At 38.8% G+C, this 20,000-nt stretch overlaps 1 protein-coding gene across 7 annotated transcripts in view; it reads left to right on the top strand.

Moving 5' to 3' along the window:
• The window catches only part of Mob2 (MOB kinase activator 2), a 354,696-nt gene that overhangs the window by 278,869 nt on the left and 55,827 nt on the right, over positions 1–20,000 (top strand). The window contains exon 1 of one of the 7 annotated variants that reach the window (XM_067121700.1): positions 5,572–5,606. The exons of the other annotated variants lie outside the window; for them this stretch is intronic. The gene's annotated coding sequence lies outside the window, so the exon portion shown is untranslated. Of the gene's footprint in view, positions 1–5,571; positions 5,607–20,000 lie in introns of those variants that run through there. 7 annotated transcript variants of the gene reach the window in all.

The following is a 20,000-nucleotide window of genomic DNA, read 5'->3' as shown; positions in this document are numbered from 1 at the left end:
GTATATTTTTTGAAACCTATAAATAAAAATTCTTTGATATTACACTATAGATAGAGTTGATTCCTTTTCCTGTCTAATAGAAGGTTGGGATAAGTAAATATCCGGGTGTGTGCCACGTTTTGGGTGTGTTCTATCGTTTGTGTGTACTCTACGGTCTGGGTGTGCTCTACTCTTTGAGTTGGTACCGTGCAGCGCCGGGTACGTCAGCTAATATATATATATATATATATATATATATATATATATATATATATATATATATATAATATATTAGGGTTTGATAAATGGTAAAGGTGATTCTTTTAATGCTATTTTTGACTCTGTAGAAAGGCCACAGTCGCTTTAGTTTCTACTCCAGCTTTGATCGCTGTATTATGTTGCGCTGTCGGTATTTTAGTCATCTTTGTGTCAAATGGAGGATTCACAAAGTAACAAACCCTGTCAATTTTTTTGTGCTAAAATAGATTTAATGGAATTAATTAGTCAGCCGTAATGCGTTAGTTGCTTAAATAGAATTAATTAGTCTCGTGTTGCTGGATGTTTATCTTGTAGAATTTTGGTCTGTCTTGTTTTGAAATGTTGTCGTTATTGATTTGCTAAAATGTGAAACAAAACTTCCGGTTCCCAGATTCAGTCCACTTATTTCAGAAGCTCGACCCTCTCGTCCAATCTGCCTTCTGTGGACATTCGTGGCTGACTGACCGTCCGGTTCTAGTCATTATGTTTTATCCTGGGGTTTCATGAATGGTTAACATCACGTATATATTGACAAGTTGCTTCACTTGTGTCATTTAAGCGTTTTGAAGCTTCACACGTTTCAGTAGCTTTGACAGGCACAAGCTCTTGTTTTGTTATCAAGAATTGGAATAGGGTTAGTATAACACAGAAGACATAGATTGAGTGATGAATATGTGGTGTATCTGGATCAAAGGTTAGGTTGATTTTACCCGAAGATCTGGGAAATTTCTCTCCCTCTCTCCTTGTAATTGTCTTAAAACTGTGTACTCATGGGATTCCACTCTTTTGAAATCACGACTGCGCAGATTTGCAATTCGTCCAAGGTCCAAGAGTAGACAGACAGTTAAGTACTTGACAGGTTTGCAAAGCATCATTGTTGCGTAAGAGTACAGACCACTGAACTACCGTGATACATTACTTTAAATTTTGCATATGTTTTTAACATATAGTCTCCAGTTTAAGAATGTTAAGTAGCACTTGACTGATTGGTTTAAATAATGACATGTGGGCAGTAGCATTGCAGTCTTGTCAATTTAAGTATCGTTACTTCCCTGTGCTCTGCCTCTTATATTTTGTTCCCATCGTGGCGTTGGATGAGACCGAGATTGATATTGACTGAGAAAATTGAATTTCGAGGGTCTGGTGCCACCCGTCGTGCCCCTCTCTCTCTCTCTCTCTCTCTCTCTCTCTCTCTCTCTCTCTCTCTCTCTCTCTCTCTCTCTCTCTCTCTCTCTCTCTCTCGTGTGATCAACTGCTCTTTTCAGTTGAAGATATCGACACTATATCACTGTTTTTTTTGCTCTCTCAGGGGAGGGGCGCTAATTTTTGGTTAAAAACTGTTGTGGCTCCTTAATGGTTATTTATCTTTATTCTCTTCAGTTGATGCTGGAGGTCTGACGTTTATAAGCAAACAGGAATAGTATTGATTATTCAAACGGTTGAGCTGTCACTATGATCTTAAACCTCTGTTCGTAAGTGGACATCAAAGGTGCTTTGATGTAAAACCGTAGTGTGGAAGTGAACTTTCTGAAAGATAGAAGGGGTTAGCTAGTGAAGGTAGAAATTAGCTGTTGGTCGTAGTTAGAAATAGCCGTTTTGTTTTAAAATGTTAAAAGTGCTGCATATATTCAAGAAATCGGATGATTAAAAGATGCAACTGCATTTAAAAAAATATGAGGTGGTGATAAATATACTTAAAACAATTTAGCGAATCATTAATAATGACTTTCCCTTTTAGTTCCTCTCTCAAGATGATAGCTGAAATTTCTTCCTGGACATTTTAAGTCAGCAATATTGTTCGAAATGAAAAGCTGATACAACAAAACAATGACAGTAATCCTTTGTGAATACCCTCCTAGTTTAAGCTGCGCGCGCATGTCCAAAGTCCTTGAGAAGTTCCTTTGCGAATCCTACAATGTGTACAGTCAAGCCGAGGGGTCACATCCTCTCGCGTCAAAGGAGAATCGATTCCTCATTATCACTTGTCTCATAAGGTCTTCTCATCCTCCCTCCATCTTCCCTCGTGCTCTTTCTTGTCCGATAAGGTTCTCCTCCTCCTCCTCCTCCTCCTCCTCCTCCTCCTCCTCCTCCTCCTCCTCCTCCTCCTCCTCCAAATTCCAGCTGTCTTTTCTTTCTCTGACTTTATATTATCACTTTTCCACCTTTATCTTCCGTGATCGTTTCTCTCTCACTCTTCCTCTTCTTCTCACCTTTCCATTTTATGGTTTGTGCTTTTTTCTCGTCGATTCCAACTTTTGCGTTTTCCATACTTTGTTTTTTTGTTTTATGCTGGGTCTAATTTTATTTTCCTTTTTCATTTTTTTTTTTGAAGTTTTCTTTTTCTGTTGATTCTAATTTTATTTTCCTTTTTCATTTTTTTTAGTTTTCTTTTTCTCTTGGTTCTAATTTTATTTTCCTTTTTAATTTTTTTTTTAGTTTTCCTTTTCTCTTGGTTCTAATTTTATTTTCCTTTTTCATTTTTTTTCCTTTTCTGTTGGTTCTAATTATATTGCCTTTTTCATTTCTTTAGTTTTCTTTTTCTGTTGCTTCGGATTTTATTTTCCTTTTTAATTTTTTCTTTTTCTGTTGGTTATTATTTTCCTTTTTTTTAGTATTCTTTTTCTGTTGATTCTAATTATATTTTCCATTTCATTTTTTTAGTTTTATTTTTCTGTTGATTCTAATTTGATTTTCCTTTTTCATTTTTCTCTGTCCACATTCTCATGCTCTTATGGTGTGTCTGGTTATCGCTTTTATGTAATTTTCCTTGTTGTTTTTTGGGGTTCTTTCGTTGAAGAATGTGGCCACAAAGGCCTCCTTTCCGGCCCCCTTATATTATACCCCTTCTCTCGATCCATTATTATTCCTTTTTTATTGAGTTTGGTGCCATTTACCCTTCCCTGTGTCTTGGGAGTTGATGTTTGATCCAGTCTCATAAAAGTGAATGGGAAAGTCTTTTGAAACCGGAGAAAAAGAGAAGATGTTTGTTCGGATGCATCTTGTGTCAAAGGCCTCTCTTCTGCTATTTTTCTTCTGACAGACCGGGCTGTTCTGCGACTCTGATGATGTACAACAGCCGCACAAAGGCTGTTGTTTTTTTACCATTTTCCTTTCCCATTGCTGGAACGTGTTGCCTTTATATTTTTACTCAGTGTTATTATTATTATTATTATTATTATTATTATTATTATTATTATTATTATTTAATTTTAGGGCTACGTCACAATGTCATGTTCATCTCTCATTTGCGCCCACACACAGTGCAAACGCTATCTCCTTCAGTATTTCATTACGTTCAAAAAGTGTCTTATATTTTTTACTTTGGTTGCTTACCATACGTTACTCAATTTCTTGAGTGCTAGGATGCGGAGGGAGTGAAGAAAATATGAATGAAGTTTCCCTTTTTACTGATTGAAGTACTGACACTGGCGCCGAGTCTAAGAGCATACGAGTATATATTGTATTCGTTATAACTTACTTAACCTTCTGTGATCCTGACTTTTAGGTCCTCCTGTATTTTAGTGTTGTGCCGTGTAGCCCAAGGCCAAGTCCCCTCCCACCTGGGGTAACTACGTAGGCGATGACGTATCTCGGAGGTACCTGCTCATTACGGCAATTCACCTGCTGACGCAATAAGGAGGTAATCAAAACTCCGTCTACATTGGGGTTTTTTTTGGGGGGGGAAGTGAGCAGACCTTCTCTTTCTCATGGCCTTGGTGTAGCCCAAGTATTGATGTAAAGCGTTAAGCGCTCAGTTACCGAGGTGGACATCTTGGTTGACATTTTATTTAATCGCTGATGCTCATTTTTCCCCTCCTGTGCTAAGTTATACCTCTATTTCGTCTTTTTATGTGATTTGTATCTCCGAGAGGACTTGAGATTGCATGATAGTACTGAGAAATTTTCAGGCAAGGCTCCTGCCAGTTTCTGGGACACTTAGCTAGTTTATGATTATTAATGAATTTATCCTTTACTTGATGGAGTCTAAATTTTCGCAAAAATGTTGAAACGAAAATCGAAGAAGGCTGAGTGGCTCTAATTTTGATCTTAGTCTGAAAGGGCTGACTCTTCCATTAATAAAAAAAAAAAATTAACCATGGTAGCCGATTAGCGACAAATTTTGGGGTAGCAACAGAAGTGCCCTCAAAGGTAGTTGTGCGGATAAAGTGCTTCTGTTGTTGCAGATGCGATGATCGTGCCTGGCGTGGAATGTTTTTTGCTCTCGTGAGAACGTGGTTATGTAAGTATATCTAGGGTCACGCACTGAGGTCCTATGCAAGGAACAGGCATAGTTGTGAGTGCGCGCGCGCACTACGTGGGGTTGAGGCGAATCCCCCCAATGGCTGAATTTGTTGACACCGTTGCCTTGGTAACCAGCCCTGCCACGCTAATTCTAGCAGCCAGACAGATCGGCAACAACAATCTTTCTCTCGTAATTATCCTCATCGCCCTGTATCCTGTGTTCCGAAAGGAGCCCTTAAAGGCCCTGACCTGTAGAGTGGCTGCTGGGTCTTCTCATGCCCTCCTTTGGTGCATCATTACACGAGGTGTAATTTTAGACGGCTTTATTCTAGGTAGTAGGGATGTCGTGGAGAAAAAAGGAGGAGGAGGAGGAGGTGGTAGAAGACGAAGCCGCCGCAGTCAGCTGATCCGTAGGGTTGGGACTTGGGAGGGTTGAACTTGACGGAGAGGGAAGGGAGAGAACAAGCCTAAGAGACTTTCTTTTAGAGGCAAAGGACGAGGCAGAAAGGGAAAGATGAAAAAGAACGCCAAGTCTTGATGGGAGGGGTTGTTTTACTTCAGGCCAGTTATAATCAATAAATTGCTACTTAATGTTTCTGTTTCCTGTCAAGTAGACGTTCAGTCTCAATGACCCTGTCACAGCATACAAAGTGTGTTGTCACGGCGGTTTCATCTCTGCTTTCATATAGGAATGTTGATACGGAGGAGAATCGACGGGGCATCTCGGTGAAGGGAAGGATTGAAGAATACCGTTGGTTTACCCACGCCTCTGGTAACTTGACATAAAAGGGAGGCCTGCGCAATATAGGAAGATATTTGTGCATTGCCTTTTCCTTACTGGAAAGACAAATCGTCAGAGAAATGCGCAGGGAATCGGTTCAACTTACCATAGTGTACGGACTCTCATGCCGGCGAAAGTCATGGTACTTTAGTGAGCTGTATTGCTGGTGTTGAAGGTGTTGCATGGTAGTAATTTTGATGGTGGTGGCGGTGGTGGTGTTTGTGGTGGGAAGGAGGAAGTAGAGGGGAGGGAGAGGGGAGGGGGAAGGAGGGAGAGGGGAGTCAGTGACTGGTCAGTGTAGTAGTCAGTGTGCGGTTGTCCTCCCGTGTGGAAAGAGCGTGAGAGAGTGAGCCTTTCGCCCAAGGGTTGGGTTGGCCCTCGTTCCGTCGTACGTCCGCGCTTGCAAACACACACACACACAGAGTTTCATTTACACTTACACAGGTTTTTACTTCACGTTTACGTTCCCTACTTTCTTTGAGATTGAGCTCGTTCTTTCTTTTTTTTTTTTCTTCGTTACCCCCCTCCACCTCCCTTTCCGCCACTACGGCCGAGTGCGAGGAAGCTGTCGCTTTCTTCCTTCCCCCTTAAAGAAGGAAATTTCGTGGGACGTCTTGTCTCTTCCCCTTCGTTCATTCTTTCCTCTGAACACGCCTTGTTTGTTAGCATGCTCCCAGTGAAGCGCAGTTTGCCTGCAACACCCATTCTCTCTCTCTCTCTCTCTCTCTCTCTCTCTCTCTCTCTCTCTCTCTCTCTCTCTCTCTCTCTCTCTCTCTCGTACTTTACATTTTTGTACTCTGTTCCAGCCTTGTTTCTGTAATATGTCAAAACCGATTAGTTATTCGTTTTGTTGCAGGCTCGAACTTTCTTTCCATACGCAGTTTCCCCTATTCCTTGCTTCCTTTTCCGCACTCCACCTACTTCTGCTACCCCCTCCCCTCCCCTGTAAGGTTCCACGAGAGTCTAAATTAGAAGGGGGGAAGTCACGGATTAACTATATATCTCGGTTGATGACGTCAGACGGTATCCTTTCGCCCTGCGGCCGGCACTGTGTTCCTACGGGGCTTCGGATCGAGTAATTGTGTATATATGTATTGTACACATTCGTGCAGTGAGTTATTTCTTGCCAGTTCACGGATTTCATACGTGTTCATTTCCTAGGTAAAACAAGCGTGTTTGAAGAGAAATTCAAGGTTCGTTGACACCGTCTCATTGCTTTATGTTCATGTATAGATTTTGGGGTGTTTGTACTTTCATTTGTTCCTATGCAGTATATGTATATATATATATATATATATATATATATATATATATATATATATATATATATATATATATATATATATATATATATTTTTTTTTTTTTTTTTTTTTTTTTTTGCATCCATTAAGAACAAGACCAATCTCCATGGTGCTCTCAGTGACAAAGCTACAACTTGCTGTCAGTAATGTTTTGCAAGACTCTACCAGTTACGCAAAAGGCGGGCTCACTGATGTTCGCCCGAGTACTCCGATCAGTGTTTCGAAGCATATTGGACTATTTCGAACACAGAATATCGCTGTTTTATTCTTCCGTTCTCATTGCAATGATTTGTTATTGGAAAGAACTTTGAAGATTTGAACACGTGACGAGATCATATCGAAGTGAATTTCAAGCACCGGACCAACGCCAGTAAACCAATTAGTTACTCAAGATTAACGTGTTATGATGTAAAGTTGATAATTACCCTTCAATTTAAAATTTTAAATTAGGGGTAACAATGTTATCCGTAATTTACAATTTATATTATATATTTTATATGTATGCATTTGTATGTGTGTGTGTATGTATATATATATATATATATATATATATATATATATATATATATATATATATATATATATATATATATATATATGTATATGTATATATATATGGGATTTCCTCCAAACTTGTGTTTTATTTTGGTTGATTTATGCTGATATCGCTCAGCCAGTTTTGATTTTCCTGCCTTTTTGTAGTTTTTTTTTTTAACATATTCATCACTTTCGTCTTTATTTGTTAACAATCACGGAGTACTTGGGAGTGTTCCCCTCCTATGAGTTATTTATTCTCCTTTGGTTAAAATTTTTAAAAATTATGACTTTATTGGTGAATAAGGGGTTGGTTTCGGAATTTATAAATATATATATATATATATATATATATATATATATATATATATGTATATATATTTATATATATATATATAAATATATATATATATATAAATATATTTATAAATATAATATAAATATATATAAATATATATATATATAAATATATATAAATATAAATATTATATATATATATATATATATATATATATTTTATATACATATATATAAATATATTTATAAATATATATATAAATATAAATATAAATAATATTTATATATATATATATATATATATATATATATATATATATATATATATATTTATATTAGAATGTATGTGTTGAAGCGGCTAATGACGGAAGATTCGTCTAAGAATAAACAGTTAAAGTATGAGTGAGAGTGCTACCTGTGTGTTGAAAAATAGGTGCAATATAAAAGATTTTATTTGGGCTGTGCACTTCGAAATGCTTACCAGCGTGAACGATTTTTATGAATTTAATTCCCGTAACAATTTTATAGTTTATATTCCAGCGATAGTACCGTAATATTTATTGTTAATATGATACTTGTATTGATTCCGTCTGTAGTTTGAGAATATGAGTAAGTTAACATTCTCTGCCAGAATAGTTATGGTTACGACAAAAGGTGAACCATGGTTGAATGTTCAATAGAATTATCGTATATGAGATGAATTGAGAAAGCCTTCTTTTTAAAAAAAATTTATATTTTCCATTATACCAAGATTTTTTTAAGATTCTGTAATTTACGTGGTTGGATTTGCTCACAGGAATGATTTCCGTATCGCAATATTGTTTTATTAATGCTTTATTTTACATCCTTATCGTTGATGTGGTAAAAAAAAAAAAAAAAGGTAACTGAAAAGTGGCGTTCAATTACCGTGGGGTTTTTGCCTCTGTGGTTTCCCTAACCAACGGAGCGTTGTATTTGGAGGGAAGGAAAGGGCGGGTGTTGGAGGGAATGGCTTCATTTCTGTTACGAGGAGTTATTTCTGGACCAATTATGCCGGTAACGAGAAAGCCTTCCATTGGTGTAGGGGTAGGGGCAAGAGAGAGGGCGAGAATTGGTGGGAGGCCCAGGTGAGAAGGTGAGAGGCCCTCCAGAGTAGAACTTACTCGGGGAATACATGAAAAATATAATTTGATCTGTGTAATGTCCAAATTTAGTTATTCAGGTTTGATCTTTAGCGTACCCGAACGTAATCTAAGCAATCATATTGCCTGTTGAAGTTCCAGTGTCATTCTCCTGCACTGCCGACGGGAGAGTAGTATTAACGATTGATATCAAATCAGTAACCAGGAAAGTAGCTTACGGATTAATGCATCTCAAACTATTCATTTGCATTTCATGTTAACTGAGCGACAGAGGCGATGGTGTACTGGTAATGTTTGTTTTTCAAATAAGGGCTCATATGATATGCATTAATTATACAAGGAAACCTTTTCTGTTGTTATTCGAAATGTATCTGACCCAAAAGGCCAGTGGTTTGTAGAGCAAGCTTCCTTAGAATAGTATATCCATATGTAAAAGAGAGAGAGAGAGAGAGAGAGAGAGAGAGAGAGAGAGAGAGAGAGAGAGAGAGAGAGAGAGGTTAGGACACACTGAGACACTGGTGGCTGCCTGCTCATTATAAATGTCAGGCTAACGCTAAACTTTCCTGTCATAAGAGAGCCTCTCAAGTGTGGTCCATGCATGTGGTACAGCACTCATTCGTATTCAAGGTCGTTCGATTATCCCGGTCCACTTCGGCTGAGTCCACATTGAGTTGTATGCATTCATAAATGAATGTTTCGTACCACCAACTCTCCCCTTTTGTAGATCTTCCTTTTCTTTTCCATCTGAACACTGAGGCATTTCTCAGTATTTTTACATACTATCCTACTCCTCCTGTCTTCCTTCATAACTAAGCCATCTCAGAGTACTCAGATCATTCCTTTGCTGACGCTGAACTCTGTACCACTCACTACCCACCTTCAAATTTGTCATCATTTCAGCTGCTCTCGCTACGTCATACACGCATCGTAAGCAATTAATAACAGACCTTTTTCTTTCAATCGTATTCAGCACACACTGTGTGAGTGTTTGTAAACGCGCTGCTTTGATTGAACTGGAACTAAGGCCTTTCCATTGTAGATGTTGTATATTAGATCTATAATGGAGTGAATCGTGTTAGCCCAGGCAACTATAATTAGCCTCTTGCAACTAGTAATGCCGTTATAATTAAAAGATGCTAGTTGTACGAATGAGTAAAAGGTGGATTTTGGCATAGAAGTGAAGAGGGTTACCGCTGTTGTTATAACCGTGTAATCATTTTTACTTATTTCTAAAAATCTCAGGGAATCGTGTTCTTCTTTGTTTTGCTTTAGAGATTCTTTTTATACAGCACGAAGCATTCTGATGAGAAAAGTCGAGTTCTTAAGAATTCGAAAGACATTTCCAATTTGCCTCATGTCGGCAGAAAGGTGTGAATTGAAGACGTGTTGGAGGTTAAGGCTTTGCGTTTTCCATCACGCTTTTTGTTGCGGCGTTGGCTTGCTGGTGACGCACGCATGCGCACGTTAATAAGTCTCTCTCTCTCTCTCTCTCTCTCTCTCTCTCTCTCTCTCTCTCTCTCTCTCTCTTCCTAGTTTCTCAGCGCGTTCACTTGTATGTCTTATGTTTTCATTTGAGCAGTTGCATTATTTTTATGCCTTTGCTTTGGCTGATAATGTCAGTGCAATAATAGAACTGTAGTTAATGTCTTCTAGGAATTCCGTTTACTCTGAGAACTGGTCGTGTCTCATTTATAGCAACGCAGAGAACACGGGATTATCAACCGCGCTGGCATAAACGCGTTCATAAACTTGCCAATGATTATGCACTTTTCGAAATTCAAGCAGGGTGAAAAGGATTCTGTACCACTTCAGATAGGGTATAAGGATTAATTTTTACTGAAAAGAAGTTCATCAAAGTATTGGAATGTACTTAGAGCGTACTATAACTTCTTTTGGACTGTAGTCGTTTTTTCTTGATTGCGGGAAACTTTAAGCATTCTTAATCAGTGAAGTTCTTTACATTCGGTGATTTGCAGCGGATTGACAGCTTACTGTACTTCCGAAAGAACTCCAATCTATTATTATTATTATTATTATTATTATTATTATTATTATTAGTAGTAGTAGTAGTAGTAGTAGTAGTAGTATTGTACAAAGAACAATCGCATTCTGACAAATAGGAAAAAACTGGCCATTCTTGTGTAGATTTTTGAAGTGAATAATAATTAAAATACAGTAATATTTGGCTTTTGAGGGCTACTGTACCCTTGCCCAGAAGAAGGGGTAGCAGCCTTGGAAAGCTAAAGAATTTTATATTGTCAAAATAATGCACTCCAAAAAATCACCACAAGAGTGATCTTTTCTTCCCAGTGGTGAAATGTAGACACCTGCCTTGATAGTGCATTTTGGGTGTGGCCACATTCATTAGGACCAAGCCAAAATTGAGATCACAGAGATACCCGGGAGTGGAACGAAACAGTACAGATGTCCTCTACTTCAATTATTCTTACTCTCATTTTATTGAAGTAAAGTAAGTATACCTTAGTTTTACCAGACCACTGAGCTGATTAACAGCTCTCCTAGGGCTGGCCCGAAGGATTAGACTTATTTTACGTGGCTAAGAACCAATTGGTTACTTAGCAACGGGACCTACAGCTTATTGTGGAATCCGAACCACAGTATAGCGAGAAATGAATTTCTATCACCAGAAATAAATTCCTCTAACTCTTCATCAGCCGGCCGCGGGAATTGAACTCCGGCCCATCGAATGACAGTCTGAAGCTCAACCGACTCAGCCAAAGAAGGGCTTCATTTTATTGAAAGAAAAACTAATTTGGATCGGTGCCAGGTTTCAGTGAAATTTTTTTCTCGTAAGCGTCTCGAACAGTATTATTATTATTATTATTATTATTATTATTATTATTATTATTATTATTATTATTATTATACAAAGGACACCTCAATTGATTTACGGAGAGATATATTATTTCATTACAAAAAAAAACTTATTCAGTTTCTCAGCACTAACAAGAGTTTGCCAAACGTTTAGCTATAGTACGAGTGTAGGGCGTTGTCTACTGGGCATAGCTACCTTGTAGAAAAAGAGAGAGAAAAATTAACACTGGCTAAAAATGGAGCGAAAATTAAATTTCCTATTTATCTTTTAGTCAGTTTCATTTGCTGCTCACATTTCATACCGACGACAGTCCAATGAGAGAGAGAGAGAGAGAGAGAGAGAGAGAGAGAGAGAGAGAGAGAGAGAGAGAGAGAGAGAGAGAGAGAGAGAGTTATTATTTTGATGTTTCGTTGTCCGTATCTTGAACGGGAGCAGTAAGTATCGCAAAGGCCTTGAGAAACTTCATGCTATGATAACCATCTGGACTTTCTTCCCTTAAGACTGGCAAGGTTGCCGTTTTTGTTTCCTCTCATGGCGCAAAATTATCCAAAGGGGTTTCGAGGGGAACAGTTGTCGGTATTTTCTGTGCTCCAGTCGCTTAGCCGAAAAAGAAAAAACAAAAAAAAAAAGTTCCATTCTTGTGAGGTACACGAATGTCAATTTGAATGAGCTAAAACTTTGCTGGTCAGAATTATGCTGATTCAGGTTATTTTATTCTGTGTAGGCCCAGTTTTCAATTAATTATTCATGTGATGACGTTTGTCACCGAAACATTCAGCGTATGCTTGCTTTGAAACCTCCAAGATAGCTGCCATTTTGCAGTTAACGTAAAAGTCTACCTGTTGCGGAGGTGAGGTTGCATTTTATTATTATTATTATTATTATTATTATTATTATTATTATTATTATTATTATATTGTGTGTGCATATGCTTTCATGGTGAATATATGCAATCGGCTGATAGTGACTCAGCCATATACAGGTACACCTCATTATTGTGGACGGGCATTCATTGAGTACGGTGTTGCGGAAACTATCAGACTTCATTCATGGTCACTTGGTTTTATGGAGTGGTGAAATGCAGCCACCTGCCTTGATATTTATTTTAATGATTAGGTTTTATTTGCTAAGAGACTAGAATGAGAGAGAGAGAGAGAGAGAGAGAGAGAGAGAGAGAGAGAGAGAGAGAGAGAGAGGGGGGGAATCAGCATAAAGTATCAAAAATCATCTGGCCAAGTTTCGGTAGTTATTTCTCTCTCAAAGGTGAATTTATTAATAACAATTATAAGGAGTATTACTGCGCTACGTACATGCAAACACACAGATATAATGTGTTTTTAAATAAATAATAATATAAAATAAATGTATCATTGTACATAATAAAAGTAAATTTTAAAAGTAAAATGGGTTGTTCTCTGAACAGATGGCGTAATTTCCCCGTCACATCGGCCATTCCTGTGTCGCCATTTCATGTTGTAAATGACGAAGACTCATAAATATGCCAGAGTGTCTGTTTCCTGTTACTACCAATGCTAATAATAACCCAATGCTTCTTTTTTTCATTTCCGTTAATGCAAAGACAAAGAATGTCTGTGTTTTCCGTATTTTGCTGCGCTCGTGAAAACACGTCACTGAACATATCGCGAAGAATGAGCAACCGTACTTCCGCAGCTGACGAGCGATGGTCAAGTGCGCTTGAAATTTCTTTGTATCCATTCACGTCATTCAAAATAAGTACGCGATATTGTGAGAATGAGTAAACATTGCAAGGAAATGTTTATACCGCACTGCCTTTTTTGTAAATGAGCGATCGAAAAAAAAAATTTGCCGCTTTACACAGAACATTCTCATTGCATTCATGATTGTGGATTTATTTGTGTATGTGCAACGGCTTGCATAGATCCGGTGAGAGAGAGAGAGAGGTGCAATTTTCGCACTGACAAAATGACCCACATGAGTTATATTGAACGGTTCCCAATTGAGGCTTAGACACCGCGCGTCCTCAGATAAGTAACCGCTCAAGGCCTGAAATGGGATCTCATTGAAAATAAGAGACCGCAGAATTCCTTGGTAGAATAACTTTTGCATCAGGTTTTCCACGTCTGTCGGGTAATCTTGTGTTTTGAGTGCTCGAACGTCCTGTAGACACTGACTGCCACGAAATTCCAAGGGTCTTCTTTGGGTTGGTGGTGATATTGGCGGTGTCTCATCAACTAGTATATTCAGAGATACTGAGGCTGGTCCTTATGACTTGTCCCTGAATGCGTGTTAGAGAGACAAAAAGATAGTGTGAAAGGAGGAATGGATAAAAACTCAAATAGCTGGTCAGTAATGCTTGTCAGTATGCACTTGAAATTTCCGATCGCGTTTTCTCTCCACATAGCGCCCATGATGTTGGAGATGACGCGCGCATGAGCGCTTGCACGTGTGGCTAGCGCCTTCTTTCTTGAATGTCTTCATTGAGGAATATGTCGTCCTTGAAGAGCGTTTGACCAGCGGAATTCTCTCTCTCTCTCTCTCTCTCTCTCTCTCTCTCTCTCTCTCTCTCTCTCTCGTGTTCTTTAGCACGCCTGCGCTCTCTCTTTCCTTTCCGGCTGTACCACTTGTGCTGTCAATCGCGTTATTTTTTTGTCGGTTCAGTTTTTTGGAGTAGAGGTGTGGAATGGTGTTTTTTTTTTTACGAAACCTTTTCCTAGAACACTGGGCGCATGTTTGCATTTGCTATTCAAGTGTTTGTTAGCGTTTGCGTTTTTCCTTGTCATCTTTGGTGTCTGTCATTTTAGACATTTGAAGGTTTTGTTGTATTTGGTGGGTGGGGGGCGGAGGAATCATTGTATAGGTAAATTGCGTCGTCGCCGAAATAAACGAGTGGTTTATTCTTAACGTTTTGGGTTGCAGTTAGTTGTTTGTCAGCCTGGTAATGGTCCATATGTCAATTGATAACTTTTGCATTATCGTCCTTTTAAGTTGGATAATTAAGTTTAAATGAAGTCAGTTTTATGAGGTGTTCATGGCCTTGGCCATTTTCTCGACTGGGCATCATACAAGGACACTTTTCATCTCTTCTTGTCCTCAAGAACTGAGACTTTAGGTAAACTGAAATAAATTGTGATTATGTTCTAAACACAAGTCATGTTCCCTAAAATTCATAGATGAATTCATAATTCATCTTCCTGGTGATAATTAGATGTTAATGAAGTTGTGTTTTACATGGAAAGATAGACGATTTAAGGCAGATTGGGAAAATCCTTCAGAATTGTTATTCTAGGGGATGAAAAGAATGGCTTAGCAGCTTTGGCATTTGAAATGTCGTCTGAAGTTTTATTAGTTTAAAAGCCATTGAAAGTAAAATTTAAAAGATCTATTGCGTATAAATTTGAATATCTAACTCCTTCCTATGCCCACAGTAATTGATATTCTTGACGTTTGTCGATCTTCTGTTGAGAATGAAAAATGTCGCTTTGTCTTGAATGTTTGTAATTTTTTCTCTCTTTTATAAGAATAAGAGATTCATGGCGCGCACTACACTGCGCTGGAACCCGTTGCTGCCCGTTATGTCTCCCCTACCCTCCCGATCCCCTTCCTACCCCGCCTCCACCCAGGGCGGACACAGGTTTGCAGGAGGAGGGTGGATGTGTCATGTCTCCCCAACCCTCCCGATCCCCTACCTACCCTGTCCCCACCCGGGGCGGACAGGCAGGTTTGCAGGAGCATGGTGGATGTTTTATGTCTCCCCAACCCTCCCTACCCCCTACGTACCCCACCCCTACCCGGGGCGAACACACAGGTTTGCAGGAGGAGGGTGGATGTGTCATGTCTCCCCAACCCTCCCGATCCCCTACCTACCCCGCCCCACCCGGGACGGACAAACAAGAAAGACCCACTCAAATTTCATTATTATAGATTTTAGAATTTTGATCACATTTTAAAGAAATGGACAAATTTCGTTTCCTTATTACTGCGTTTTAAACACTTGTCTCTGAATTCTGAATAATTTTGAAATTGATCTTCCATTGAATTCAAGAATGTTTAGAAGTTTAGTTCTGACCTTGTAGGGGCAACGGACTAAAAAAAAAAAAAATGAGGGTGGGGTGGATATGGTCGCAGTGACACTGAGTCATTCTGGGCTGCACAACTTCTCGGTGTTTGATTGCGTGCGTCACAGAGAGAGAGAGAGAGAGAGAGAGAGAGAGAGAGAGAGAGAGAGAGAGTTTCCCCTCACTTAGCTCTCACAGACATGGAGGAGACTGGACCAGAGGGTGCTCATTCTTTCTCACCCTGTCGTAGCGTGCGAGTGCCTCTAAGAGCACGCCTCTGGTGCTCGAGTTACGACTAAAGACGTCGGTATTTCTATAAGTAGGTATAATCGTAAAACGATATTTACTAGTAAAATCTATCAATCAGTCCACGTTGATATCCAGTAGAATGATTTTGTTTGCTTGGTATTTTGTTTATTATTGTTTTAAAACACGTACAATATGGGCATCCTCATTTTCTCATGAGAACAGTAATTATTGCTTGATATATCTATCTATCTATCTATCTATCTCTCTCTCTCTCTCTCTCTCTCTCTCTCTCTATATATATATATATATATATATATATATATATATATATATATATATATATATATATATATATATATATATATATATATATATATATATATATATATATATATATATATAATCGTGTGAAAGGGAGAGGTCTGGAGTTGGTCATATTATGGCTAACGTCAGTCTTGATGCTTTTTTTGTAGATTTTTGATTGGCTTAAAACACTTATTCAGTCCTATATAATGCAGCGTATATGTTGTAAAATATTGGATTAAAACACTTACTCAATCCTATATAATGCAGCGTATATCTTGTAAAATACTGCCGTTAACAGAACCCTTCCAAAGGAGAAACAAATCTAAGGTTTCGAATGAAAGAAAAGATCGTCCTCTCGGACGAACATCTCACAGGAAGCCATTAAAAAATCTGTTTATCTATTTGGTGCATTATGTCTCCCTAGAGATGAGGAAAGGCTGGGCCTGAGACCCCTGTGTGTTGCAGATATCCCAAGTAGCCAAAAGGAACAAAAAAGAAAAAAAAAGCTTGGTGTTAGGAATGATAGCTTGTCTGTCTCACTGTCTTGACTATTCCTCCTCCTCCTCCTCCTCCTCCTCCTCCTCCTCCTCCTCCTCCTCCTCCTCCTCCTCCTCCTCCTCCTCCTCCTCCTCCTCCTCCTGGAGGAGTTCCATCCCTTCCCTTCTACGGCCTTCTTACCCTCTCTCTATCCCCCTTCTTCAAGTGTTTTAGAACAGTGGAGAAGGGGGAGAAGGAACCTAGAATTAGGAAATGTGGAATCAGTAAGCAGAGGCATTTAAAAAGGGATTCTTTGGTATGTTCACTGACGAATGGAAAAGGTTCTTCTAATAGCAGCAACTGTAGATGGATTGCTCTCTCTCTCTCTCTCTCTCTCTCTCTCTCTCTCTCTCTCTCTCTCTCTCTCTCTCTCTCTCTCTCGATAGTAGCGAACTTCACTTTACTGAAGACATACCTAATTAATCCCACTTGCAAAAGAAGTGTATCGAATGTCGTGACATCAATGAGTTCACAAGAATGAAGATGGCTGTAGACCAGAGTTGTCATTCTTAAAAGTTGATTGTCTTATTTATCTTTTAACTTTGATGATATAAATCCTCAAGTCTTGGACTCTAAACCCATCTGAACAAATGATAGTCTTACACATCAGATTCAATGATTTTTTTTGTAATAAGTAAAGAATAGGAGGAAGGCTCGAACTGCCGTCCCGGTAGGCGGATTGAACCGAGGTCGAGGGGCTCCTAATGACAGTGAAATCGTGTTTCTCAGATTTATTCGTAGCAATTGATCTACAACAAAGGCAACTTAAAGGATGTTTTAACACGTTTTGCTTCGACTTCTCTTGTGCGATATGACGAGCAACCTTGCAAAAAAAAAGGGGGTTGCTTGATAAATTAGAAGGGAAGTAGTGGAACACAATAGCAGTGAAGCTTTCATTATTGTTTTAACAGAAATTAGAATATGTAAGATGATGATGGCGAGTAATGAGGGGGCCATATTCCTTGTTGGCTTTTTCCGATAATTCATAGTGCGTGTAGAAGACGTTCTTGAGGTCCCTAATGCTTTCAAGTGATGTGTTATGTAATGATTGGTTTCCCACTTAACCCGCTTTCTGATGCGTCTGCCTCATTTTGTATCTGTACTCCTATGCGCTTCTGTTTGTATAAAAAAATGTATATCTTAGTTTAACCAGACCACTGAGCTGATTAACAGCTCCCCGAGGGCTGGCCCGAAGGATCAGATTTATTGTACGTGGCTAAGAACCAACTGGTTACCTAGCAACGGGACCTGCAGCATATCGTGGAATCCGAACCACATTATGAAGAGAAATGAATTTCTATCACCGGAAATAAATTCCTCTAATTCTTCACTGGCCGGTCGGAGAGTCGAACGCTGGGCCAACAGCTGTGTTCGTATAACTTCAGTATTTTTAAATGGTGTTTTCGTTGAAAGAATTATTTTCCTTTCCTTCCGCTTTGCTCAAATATCTATTCTGGTACATTTCCCTTTGGCTTATCAGTATTCCTTCCTTCATAATTCTCCTCGGCAACTTTCTTCTGGCGTCGCGCTTCGCTTTGAAAAATGCTCGAATCTTGTTTGATCTATCGCCGCACTTCCTTTGTCCTTCCTTCCTTCCTTCCTTCCTGCTAGCTCTTTATTTATTCGTTCGTAGCCCCCTCGTTGTTGGCTGTACCTTTGATCCACAGTTGCCCCCTGACACAAATGCGAAGGCGTCCCGGTATTTTCGTCTCGTTTTTCTCAGTGTTTGCATTGGCCGTCACCGCCTCTGAGGCGCGTCTCCTCTCCATTGCGGTCGTAGAGCCCTGTCTCTTGTTGCTTGCCTGCTGTCGTTGAGGCAAGATTGTATTGTGTGTATCTTATATATATATATATATATATATATATATATATATATATATATATATATATATATATATATATATATATATATATATATATATATATATTTTGAGTCTTGGTGCTTTGGTATAAAACTTACATTGGCGAGTCCCCTCAACGATAAGTCGCCTGTCAATTTTTACTGTACTGCTTCCTTTGTCCGATTTTTTTTTATGTCGGCTATTTATTTCAGTTACCTGTTATTGCAGCTTAGTGGCCTACTACTTATTCAGGACGAATCTCTCTAATTTCTCCATCTCTCTCTGTTAGAACTCTTTTTCATCGTATTGTTTAAAAAAGAAAGTATAGAAGAGTCTGTCCCTTAACATTTCTTTGTTGTTGTGGAAGCGAAAAACGACTGTGAAAATACTAATAATTATCTTAGAACACAAGAACACACGATCTGATATTCGAGATTGAAAGTGTATGTAAGGTTAATTCTTGTTTGTTTTTGGTAATCTTTGTGAGAGAGAGAGAGAGAGAGAGAGAGAGAGAGAGAGAGAGAGAGAGTTTATCACACGGTTATTTTTAGCTAAGGAAACCACCTCTTGATAAGCATATCTTGTGTGCACTTTCGTGCCATGGCAACAACAATTTCAGTTCTTTGAACTCATTGAGAAATATTCTCACTTTCTTTTGGTGCATTTTCGTCGTAAAGACAAGGACTATCGTACCACGTACTGCTTATTATTATTATTATTATTATTATTATTATTATTATTATTATTATTATTATTATCATTATTATTATTATTATTATTATTATTATTATTATTATTCAGAGTGAAAAATGGTTCCCTTTAATTTGCAGAACTGGTTCCCCAGTACAGAATGCATATAAAAGAAGTCGTGCCAGAAATTATATAAAAGAATTAAAGAAGCCACTTGAGTATACCTACTAATAAAAGGTCGAGAGTGTTTCGAGAGATATAAAATTGTATTTAGGCATTCACGACATTTAGGGCCACATTGGATTTACATTTTTTAATAGTTTGATGTGTCAGCAGCGACATTTTTTTAATAGTGTGATGCGTCAGTAGCGTCACAGAACATGTGTTTTGTAGCGAGAGTTGAGAGAAATGTACTCACTCCCCTTTTTTTTGCTCCGCAAGATTTTTACGCGATCAGTTAAGCGATGACTGTGTAGTTGGACTCTATTTGTTCCTCTCTTTCTTAATTGTGTCCTCCTCACATATACAACGTATATATATCACGCCCCCCACTTCTCTTCATCCCTCTTTGTTCTGTCCCTTCTCTAACCTCATTCTTCTTGTACATTCTCTCTCTCTCTCTCTCTCTCTCTCTCTCTCTCTCTCTCTCTCTCTCTCTAGGACCTCTTTAGCCACCGTAGGACATCATCATCATCCATCGACCCCGTCGTTTGCCTCGAAGTGTTTGCAGAGGATCGAGTGAGGAGAGACCGCCGCCCCCCCCCCCTCCCCCCGAATCCACTGATCATCTGCCCAAAGTGGTTGACTCAAAGAGCTCCGGTGTCTGTGTTCAGACCTTTTTGATGCTTTCCTTTCCCCTCTGGTTTCCCCTATTTTTTTGTTCCCTCTCTCTCTCTCTCTCTCTCTCTCTCTCTCTCTCTCTCTCTCTCTCTCTCTCTCTCTCTCTCTCTCTTAAAACTTGAATCCAGTAGCAAATTGACGTCGGTAATC

Source organism: Macrobrachium rosenbergii, chromosome 19, assembly GCF_040412425.1.
Source record: "Macrobrachium rosenbergii isolate ZJJX-2024 chromosome 19, ASM4041242v1, whole genome shotgun sequence".
Taxonomy (NCBI): Eukaryota; Metazoa; Arthropoda; class Malacostraca; order Decapoda; family Palaemonidae; genus Macrobrachium; species Macrobrachium rosenbergii.
Note: the sequence above shows the minus strand (reverse complement) of the source record. Positions and strands in the feature narration are given on the sequence as shown.